Consider the following 11,908-nt stretch of genomic DNA (forward strand, 5'->3'; position numbering starts at 1 on the left):
AAGTTAATCTTTTCTCTGTTTTATCAGAGTATTCTTATAGTTATCTTCTGAATCTTTCTTCACTGCAATATGATTAATGTGAACAGGCACTGATTCATTCTTTGAGTAAGAAGATATATAGACTAATTGACAGTTGAAAGTAATATGTTCTAATCAATTACAGTTAATGCACACTTCTTGTTAACATTGATTAATGACTTCTTCAGAAGTGATCTCAGGAACTCAAAAGCCTGTTCAGATGACAGAGACTCTTGCTTATATATAGATATTTAAGTCTATTCAATTCATAGCATCTGCATTATTGTTATTCTTTAGTGTAGATGTATGAGTGACTGAGATGTAATATCTTCTATCACTGTTCTGTATACTCTTGAGCTTAGTAAGATGATTATTCAATGTTCAGAGCTGTGTGCAGAAGCCTTTATAAGTTAAGTCTTTATTTACACTTATAAGAATCTGTAAGAGTTTGAAAGTTAATATCTTTTTAAACATGTTAATCTTTATTAGACTGGCCGGCGGGACCATGAATTTCACATCTAGTCTCATTTAATCTGGTCTCATACATTTCTTAGCATGAGTTTCACCAGGACTAAGTCTCAAAAAAATCTGAAAATGAATCATTTCTGAGAGAAATGACATGAAAAATGACCAGATTTAATTCAAGAACAGTGAAATGAAAGTAATTTCTCAGAATAAACTGTGAAAGATGATCATTCTTTCAAAATCAGAATGAGACTGAGACTGAAGATTAAAATCAGTTCTATTCAGTTCATTCAGTGATTACTTATATAATCAGGATTTGATAATAATTATTAATAACACTTATGAAACAACTAAATACATTCTTGTATAAGTTTATTCTTCACTTTCTCATGAAAACTACACTTCTCTGATATACTGTGATCAGAGATATTAAACTGTCTGATAATTCTATATTTTATAATCATGAGTTTCTTGATTGTTTCTTCTTATAATTATTCTCAGTGATAATGATAAATATCTCAACTTGAGTTGAACTTTCACTTTATTCTCATCTCTATCAATGAAATTATCAGAATATCATATATTATCAGTGTAACAGTTAAATATATACTCTCAAGAATTTTTTATAACTCTAGAATTGATTTAGTGTGTAAATTCATCAGATTATCTTGAAAATAGTGATTAAATTCAGTTTTATAAGTATATAGTTTTGCCTGATTTTCAGTTGTAATCAATGTATGCAAGTTCTGTTTTAAACTTAGTATTATAGTTTTATATGATATAAAGTGTTATCAAAGATCATTACTTACTAGAGAATTGTATTTCACTGTCTTCACATCTTGAACATCTGCTTATTCAAATCTCTGATAGTTAACATTGTAGTAGTCTCAGATTAATTTAATATATAAGTCTCATTTCTTCTCTGTTCAATCTTAAGAAGTGTAGATATTAACTCAATGAAAGAGATCTAGTAGAGCTGCTATAGTATAGTACTCTGCAAAAGATTGTTCAGTTTTACTGTAATAATATGCTAGTTTATCTCTTACAGTAATAATAGCCTACACTATAGCATTATCTCAGACTGAATTCCTTTTTAAGTGATTCAACTGCTTCTTAAGACAAGTAAATAAACTGTTATATATTTATCAGACTGACTGTAGTATTGATGTACAAGTAATTGAGACTATCTTCATTGTCTTATAAAACTGAAACAGTAAATCAATTATATATTTCAACTGAGTTTACTTCATATCAGAAAGTTTCAATATCTGAATCTTTTCTTAATCAGAGTATTACACTTAATGATTAATTATCTGATATAATTGAAGAGTCTGAATAGTTATCTCATATATTAAACTTTACTGTGTTCTAATATTCTGTATCATATTCAGTGATGTGACTGATTTATTTATTTATTAAATATTATGAAATTATTGTTATTGTTTAGACAAGATATAAATCACATTAGTAATGTTTTAAATCTGTGATATTTAAATTATTAGTCAATCTATTTAAAATTAATAGTAGTATTATTAAAAAGTGTTATTAAAAAGCAATATTAAAAAGTATTATCAAAAAACATTATCTTTTATAAAGTGAATATAAAAGTTACTTGAGTAATCACTTTCATCTCATTCTCATCTCAAGAATCAGTCATCTCATTATTCTTTATCTCAATATTAAGATTCTTTAGCAGTGTTTATATCACAAGTTAAATCACATAAGTAATGCAGAGAATATGACCTTATTTATTATTTTAGAAATACAAAGTCAATTTTTGCTTCAAGCTCTTTATCATAGTGTAGTTATTCACAGTATTATCAGTTATAATTGTAAGAAGACTGAGACTAATATCTCAATAGTCATTTTTAATCACAGTTATTAATATCTCTACTATATAATCTTCAGTATAACTACTAATCAATACTTCAAATTCAATTAATATCTCTTAATAAGTTCAGTTCTCATCAATATAATAACATATAACTCTCATAAATACAAGATTGTTTGTACTAGTTTATGCATTCACTGTGAGAGATACTCTTCAATAATTCTTCAACTCTGATTCTAGATATTGTATATTGACTTTGTAATATGTCTCAAGATTGAACTGAAGACAGAATTGATATGAAATATAAAGATTTGAATTAAGAATTTGAAGAAGTGTTCAGAACTCAGAGTTTTCAATTGATTGAAGAGAAAGACTCAGAGATATATATATATAAAGTAATTATTCACAGAAGTTATCAGATGAGAGTTATGAAATCAGAGTACTAATATATGATTATTTTTACATGATTTTCTTCAAATTAGAAAGTTAGTATTATTAAAAATCATTATTTGATAGAGTAACTTATTAGCTCAGTAGTAATTTTTTGATTATTTTTCTTTTATTATCAGTATTCTAATGACTTTAGATGTTGAGAAATTTCTTCAGAGCTATAATCAGTTTATAATGAATATTTCTGAATGAAGTTACAGTAATTATAGCAGAGAGATAACTCTTCAGTAATCTGTAATATAATCTATTAATAATTATTTCATAGTTTATCTTGATAATTGTGTTGAGTTTTTCATAAATTTTATGATCTGAAATTAGATATAAAGAATAAAGTGATTATTTATTATAATTGAAAGAGAGTATTCTGTATTAAATTATAAATAATATAGACTTTGTGATTCACACTGATTTCTTAAAGAGTTTGTGAATCTTCAATAGAAGTAAAAGAAGTGAAAGAAGTGAATTCAGAAGATATGATAATAATTTAAGAAAGATAATAATTTATTTTCAATAACTGATCACTGATGTGTATAAGAAGAATTAATATAAGAGAAAATAATCTTGTTTCTTAGCTTAGTTATAATTTTAGTACTAACTCAGATTGAATATCATTGATGTATAAAAGTAAATAAATAATCTTGATTAATCTCTGTTATATTTCTTGAAATATATTAATATTGTGAAAGAGAGTATTACTAAATTGCATTATCAGATAATATTATTAAAAATATATTAATAATTGTAAATATCAATGTTGAAAAAATGTTGATACTTATACATTATAGATATATATATATATATATATATTATTCCTGACTTGATTACAACTTGTACAATAATTTTTAAAAACTTAAAATTAATTTCAATTATTAATAATTATGAACTTATAACTAACTAATATAAAAAGAAAAAAACTTTTTCTACTCATCATCTTTCTACTCTTTCTCATTCTTCTTATCATTTTTTGTAAGAAATCCTGCTTCTCGCGGATTCTTTACCTCTATTTCTATCTCTCATGTAATTAATAGAGCTAGCGGCCCTTGGCTACACACAACTATATAGACTGAAGTTCATGAATACTATTCATAACTCAGCTTGAATACTATTATACATTTGATCTCTACATTTTATCTTTCTACTGTGAATACTTCTAGTAGTTAATAGTATATATTATATCAAGCTGCAAACATCTGAATAATCATCTATAAGTACTTATTCTTACATTTCAAGCTCAGTCAGTCAGCAATCACTTATTATAACTGAAAGAACTAGAAACTTATATACTTCAATCTCTGTGAACTCTACTGCAGACACTCAGAAGCAGTCATCTGAATCATGAATAACTTTTATAAAAGAAGTTTCAGAGAACTTATCAATCACTTATAGAATATCATTCTCTGCATCTGTAACAGAGAAACTCTCTGAACTCATGAATGAATCAATCTCAGTGAAGAACATTCTTGAGCATCTCTTACAGAATTAAGCTATTTTTCTATAAGAAATACTTACTGTCTGTAAACATTCTCAAACCAAGTCTTTAGACATGATCTTCAGAGATATCTATGAACTGAAAAGAAACTTTCTTAAGCTGTGATCACTTAAGGTCACTTATTGAATTACAATCTATAAAAGCTTTTATAAGTTTGTATTTGAAATTGACTCACAAGCTCAGCTGTGTGATATAAAAGATGAAGAAGCTGTTATCTATGTAATAATAGATCTCTATTACACTGAAGTCAAGAACTGACTGAATTATTTAAAGAATAATTATAAGAGATTCTACTGATCTGTTCTCAAGACCTATTTAGAGAATAAGTTGAGAGACTTCATAAGCTGAACAGAGAACATCTGAGTCATAATCATTAATATTAGAAAAAGAGATGAGAAATCTGATGAAGACTACTTACAGCACTTCATGAAATTATAATATGAATTGAGATCTGTGAAAACAGGGCTCTGAAATAAGACCTGAATAATGATATTTATAAAGAGACTGAATAAAGATATATAGAACAAGCTCATTAAGTAAGATACTAAGTTCTTAACTCTGAAGAAACTGATAACTCTTATTCACTACTTACAGATTACTGTGAGAGTCACAGATCTGTGAAGAATAAATCACTGATCAGTTCTATAAGAGTCAGAATAACAGAGAACAGATTTATTAAAAAAAGATGATAAGATATAGAGAGATTTATATCTGACTGCTGAGTAGAAAGAGAGAGCTTTATAAGCTTCTATAAACAGAGTGTATAACAGAGAAACTAAGAAAAAGAGACTTTACTTTATCTATTCTAAATTAGAATATCTTCATACAAACTGTTCAGATAAATTAAAATAGAAATTTGAGAAGTTATAGACAGAGTCAGTAACAGTCTTCTTAAGAGTCTTAAAGCTGACATCTGAATCTGTTACTTCTCTGATGAAAATACTTGCTTATAGAGAGAGACTGTACTGTGATACTGCTGTCTTACAAGTATGAAAAGTATTGATAAACTCAGAATCTCAGGTTACTGTAGTGTCTTTAAAGCTCACAGAGTGAATAAGCTGAATGATAAAAACTGAGAATCTGCTCTTATAATAAGCAGAATATGAGAACTCAGATCTGAGAACTGAGAGACTTATAAGAGTCATCTTTGAATTACAAGATCTCTCTGAAACCTGAAGAAGATTTATAGAAACTATGATTATTATAAACATCACAGATGATATGTACTTGAGACTTGCATAACTTCAAAGACACAATTCACACATAGCTGTTCATGAGTCAGATTTATATTATTATTATTATTATTATTATTCTTTCATTATACTCATATGCAAGCGGAGCTTATGATGAGTCCTTGCGTGATGTTAAATACAGGCCAAGTGTTGATTATACAGAAGGAAATACAGGTGTTAAGACCACGCCAAGATAACAAGAACATAGGAAAATACAAAGGAGTGACAATTAGATACATGCGATAATAACTTCCCAGCCCAGGAACATAGAGCGATTCATTGAAGTGATTTGTACACCTCTGTATTTATTAGGAACCTGAGGTGCTTGAGTTCCGGATTTAATATATTCCCTGCGGGTTTCGAACCCACGCGCCTTGGTTTCCCACGCCAAGGCGCTACCAGGTGGCCGCATTAACCATTCGGCCACCGGGGCGAGTCAGATTTATACTTTCAATCAGTGTTGACAGACTTACTCACAGAGATAGAATCAGTTGATACTGCAGAGTTAATTAGAGAAGACAAGCTCATCTATATAATAACTTTATAAGTGTCTGAGAATCTCACAGTTATGAAAACTGAGCTTCAGATATCAGAGAAATACTGAGACCTTACAGAGATGTTTAGCTTAGTAAAAACAGCTGAGCTTCTCTCTCATCATAAGAAGAATCTGATAATAGATTTAATAGAAGAGTAGAAATTCTTCTGAGAATCAATCTATAAGCTCTTTCATTATGAGACAGAGATCTTGCAGATCTATATAAAGAAGAATCTGAAGAATGACTTCATCTGATCTTCACAGGCCTCTGTGAGAGTCTCTGTGATATTTATAAAGAAGAAGAATAAAGATCTCAGATTGTATATAGACTACTATAATCTGAACTTTAAGATAATAAAGAGTCACTATTCTCTGTCTCTAATTGAGAATGTGATCAATTATCTTACAGAAGCTGTCATATTCACACAACTGAATATAATCAATATATATACACAGCTGTGAATACAGTCTGAAGATGAATGAAAGACTGTCTTTAAAACTGCACTGAGATTGTTTGAATATCTAGTAATATCTTTTGATCTGACTAATATTCTCACAGTATTTCAGTCTTTCATTAATAAAATACTTCATGCATATCTGAATATCTTCATGATAATATATCTGAATAATATGATAGTGTACTTTATAAAGAAGGAAGAATATACTGAGCATGTACAAAGTATGTTGAAGATCTTAGATGAGACAGAACTGTATATTAAGCTTATAAAGTACAACTTCAGTACTCACTGAATTAATTTCCTAAAATATGTAATCACTGCAGATGATATTTAGATAAAATCTTTGCAGATTAAGACTATTCTATCATGACTAAAGCTAACTAGTATTTATAAGATTCAGATCTTTCTGAGCTTTATAAATTTCTATAGACAGTTTATCTTTATATTTATAAGAATCTTCTTGACTCTTACAGACATGCTGAAGAGTGAAAATAAGAAGAAATTATCTCATAAACAGAGAATGAAAAGATTGTTGAGAAGAAAGAACTGTGAGAACTTTCTTATCTCAGAAGCTTATAAGATCTTTACAAGATTGAAACAGATATTTACAGATGCAGTCATACTATTTCACTTTAATCTCTTACTCTTAATCAGATTAAAGACAGATGTCTTCTTCTTTACAATTTCAGAAATAGTCTTATAACTACAGTTAAATGAGAACTGAGTTTCAGTGACCTTTTTCTCACAGAAGATGTAACTCACAGAGATCATCTATAATATTCATAATCAGAAGCTTCTTATAATAGTGAAATTCTTTCATCATTAATATCACTACTTTGAGAGTTTTGTAACAGTGATTACTGTTAGAACTGATCATGATAGCTTGTAACAGTTTACTTTAATTAAGAAACTCTTACAGTAGCAGGTTCACTGAGCTCAGAGACTGAGTGAGTTCTAGTTCAAGATAGAATATATTAAGAGAACTAAGAATTCAGCAGATAGACTCTCTTACAGACCAGACTATATTAAGAAGATCAGAATAACAGATATAGAGAGACTAGAGAAGATAGAAAAGCTTTGCAAGATGCTTGAACTGAGTGTTATAAAGAGATTAACTGAAGAGTCTCTCAATCTTCTGTAAGAGAAGAGAGAGAAGAAAGAGAAGAAGTCTGTACAACTACTTTCTATAACACTGAGAGTTAACACTCTGAGAATCTTCACAAGAATTCTTGAAGAGAGTATCTATAATCTGAAGAGTTTACAGGCTTTGAGAAGTATCACAGAAGATCTGATATAAGAGAAAACAGAGTATAAGTCTTCATAAAATCTTCTATTCAGATTGTCTGAACTGCAACTGAAGAATAAATATACTCAGTATATTCAGAAACTGCTTATAACAGAGATCAATTCTACAGAAATAAAGAATTGAAGAGACTTAAATAATCTCTTATAAAGAGAGAGCTGAATTTATGTATCTATAAATGAGTTTCTATATATAGAACTTATTAAAAGATATTATAACTCTTCTCTAGCAGATCATTTTACAGATACTAGAACTCATGAGTTATTTATAAGAAAATACTTCTGACTGAAGATGCAAGAACTTATGAAGAAGATAGTGAATTCTTATACTGTTTATCAGAGTTTGTGAGTAATATGATTCAAGTCATATGAAGAACTTACTTCTCTATTCATTTTATAAAAACCTTGAGAACAGCTAGAAATGAATGCTCTTGTAAGCCTCTCTGAAAGCAAGAACATATATAATGTCTGCTTTAACAGTGTGCTGATAATAGTGAATTACTTTATTAAGATAACACACTTTATACTCATCTGCAAGAACTTGAAGTCAAAGAATTTGACTTATATCTTTATTCATAATGTGATCTGATTGCATAAATTGTCTGTAAATATTGTCTCAGATAGAAGATTAATCTTTATAGAAGAGTTCTGATCTGATCTGATAACTATATTGAAGATCTCATAAGATCTAAGTATAGCTTTTCATTAATAGACAGATAATCAGATAGAATATCTGATAAGTATATTGAAACAGTATCTGCAGTGCTTTGTCAATTATAATCAGAATAACTGAGTATATTGATTATCACTCACAGAGTTTGTATATAATAACTCAAAGTATGCCAGTATAGATAAAACTCTCTTTGAGATACTCACTGAGACTTATTCATGAATAATCTTGATAAACCTGCAAGAGTATACTATAGAGTGTGATAATGTCTGTGAATAAGCTGAGAGAATTCAGAAGATCTGAGAGAAAGCTTATAAATTCTTGAGAAAGACTCAAGAGTATCAGAAGAGATACTATGACTTTAAGTATATTATAAAGAGTTTTAAGAAAGATGATAGAGTCTGACTAAGTCTAGAAAACATTATTATATAAAGATCTAGTAAGAAGCTGAATCTCTTGCAGACAGAGTCTTGTAAGATTATGAAGAAAGTTAGTTTACAGTTCTACAGATTAGAACTATTATCTGAGTTATAGATATATAATGTTTTTCATATCTCTTTACTTCATGAATATAAGAAATTCTTAGAAGAGAACTCTGTGACTTATCACTCTGTGTATAAAGTACTAGAGAATGAAAGAGAATATCAGATTAAAAGAATTATTAACTCAGAGAAATGAGATTATAAGCTCTAATTCAAGATTCAGTGATAAGAGTATTCTGATAAGATGAATAAGTTCACTTAAGAATCATTCAGACAGATAAGATATCTGTAGAAGCTGAGACATGACTTTTATACTGTAAATTCTGATAAGCTAGAATAATATAATCTTCACTAAGAATCTGATTGTGATAAAGATATTAACACTGTTATTTATAAGTTCTAGTCTATAAGATAATGAGTTTCTACTGAGATGAACAGTTCACAGTATATATAAGAGAAGAAGAAATCATGCTCTTATTAAAGCTAAGAAATAAGAAAATAAAAACAGAGCTATAAACACAATTTAGAGATTAATAAAGAAAAAATAAAGAAAACTTAAATTCATACTCTTATTATCTATAACACTCAATCTCTTCATAACTATTAATTTCTCTCTTTAAAGAAGTAGAGAGTATCATATCTATGATACAGACAATTGTTGCATTTGATGTGAAGACTGTTAGAAATGCACAGACTTCAGAGAAGCTGAACATCAGAGTGTGTACAGTTGTAGTAGAATCTTAAGAGCTGATTATCTGTGCATGTGATCAGATATTTCTCACAAAGCTGTATTCACTCTCTCAGTTATGCTGAAGTATTCAGCCTGAAAATAATTGAGATATGAAGAGAGAGCTCATCTGTTCAGATTAACTTCTGTCATGAATTCATGATATTCATATTATCTTGATTACCTGAATTTTGCAGATACTCAGAGACTTATCTCTCATTGACAATGAGATTGCAGAAATGCACTGTGGCATGAGAATCATTGATGAGAAACCTAGACATATTTACATATATCTGATCAGAGATTGTGTGAGTAGAGAGAAGATGATTATAGACCTATAAGACTGTAGAAGACACTGACAACACTGAGAGCTTTATAAGAACTGTTAGCTAGAATCTATAAGAAATTACTTATGAGAAGACTTACAGTAAAGAGAGAGACTACACTGCTTGAAGTCAGAGACTGATCTGAAGAAGACATGAAATTGACTACTGACTCAAAGATCAGATACAGTGACAGAGCTGAAGAAGATGAAGATACAGTTGTGAGCAGTGATACTCCTGCTTCATCAGCTGATAAAAAGCAATCAGAGAAGTTATAGAAACACTTATAAGAAGCTCAGCAGTGATCAGACATCATTTATAAAGATATTAAAATTGAAAATTTTTTTTATTCTTGAGAAGTTCTTGAATTAATATACAGATATTATCAGAAACACTCTCTCTCTGTTGTCTGAGTGAAAATACTTTGTGAATGAATGAGAATACTCACAGTTTATGAGAATAGAAGCTGTTATAGAAAAAGAAAAAAGAAGATGAGATTTCACAGACAGATCTGAGATATTTATACTACTCTAGAGAGGTTTGCTTACACTGTGAGTGATTCTACAGAACAGTCAGATCACTCTAGTAAATAAAAGTGATTATGAATCATAGATCTGAATCTTTCTATATGATTATAAAGAGTGATTGCAGACTGTGAATATCTTAATTCTATAATTCTATAGAGTTGATGAAAGAATGAAAAATTCCTCACAATTCTATAGTATCAAAGAACAATGATTTGTAAGAATGAGTAAAAGATTAACTCACAAATACTTCTCTTTAATAAGAATAATCTCACAGAGAGTGATTCATCTATGAGATGAATCTATGTAATGATCACACAAGAATCTTATGAAAATGATTGAGAGTCAACTGAAACTCTTCTATATAAAAGATATGAAATAAATCTGTGTAATAGTCAGAGAAGAATCTGTAGATTACAAAGAATCTCACAGAATAAGAAACTGAGTGATAGACTCTTTTTTCTTTATGATAATAAGGGATTTTTCCTCACTGAGGTTTTTATAGATGTGAAGAATTTTTAGTGAGTATCACTGCAGTGCTGAGCTGATTCTATGAAGTCACTCAGTGAAAGGCTTCACGGATGAAGTCTTAGAGAGAGAGAGATATATAAGAAATCCTGCTTCTTACAGATTCTTTACTTCTATTTCTATCTCTCATGTAACTAATAGAGCTAGTGGCTCTTGACTATACACAACTATATAGACTGAAGTTTATAAATACTATTCACAACTCAGCTTGAATACTATTATACATTTAATCTCTACATTTTATCTTTCTACTGTGAATACTTCTAGTAGTTAACAGTACATATCACACCAAGCTGTAAACACCTGAATAATCGCCTGCGAGCACTTATTCTTACATTTTTCATAATTCACTTCTCATTCTTCTTCTTCTTCTTCTTCTCATCTGAGATGATAATCATCTTAAAATCTCTCTTCACTCTCTTCTCAGAGAAGGGTTTTCACTGCTCTCTCTCAGCCAGGTCAATCTGTGTCTCAAAATCCCGCATTTTCTGGTCTACTGTCTCAGGTTTCATCTCAGTGATAAGCAGATTGACATGCTCAGAGAGTAGAGCTGCCTTCTCAATGTTCTGAATTATGAAGTGCATTCAAGATCTGAACAAGGCCTTAATTCTCTCCTTCTCTATCAGCTTCTACTAATCAATTAGAGAACAGAAGTATTATTAAAAATCATTATCTCTTAATAAATAAAAAACTTATCAGTTTTGACTTCTTTATCTCTCACTTCAATACTCTCTCAATCTTCTTCTGTCACTATTTATTTATAGTAGTACTCTTCTTCTCTCTCTCTCTCTTTATCTTGATCTTAAATTATTCTCAGAACTTCTTCTGATCTTATTACTACTGTATGAGACTCTTCACTATCTTCTTCTTCAAT

General features: G+C 29.2%; 1 pseudogene across 1 annotated transcript; it reads right to left on the bottom strand.

Annotated features, from left to right (window-relative positions):
• Window positions 1–5,829: 5,829 nt before the first annotated feature.
• Window positions 5,830–5,918, bottom strand: BDCG_17884 (annotated as a pseudogene). The gene has a single exon. The product of its transcript is annotated as a tRNA-OTHER (tRNA).
• Between the last annotated feature and the right edge of the window lie 5,990 nt (window positions 5,919–11,908).

This window comes from Blastomyces dermatitidis (assembly GCF_000003525.1).
Source record: "Blastomyces dermatitidis ER-3 genomic scaffold supercont1.12, whole genome shotgun sequence".
NCBI classification, from domain to species: domain Eukaryota; kingdom Fungi; phylum Ascomycota; class Eurotiomycetes; order Onygenales; family Ajellomycetaceae; genus Blastomyces; species Blastomyces dermatitidis.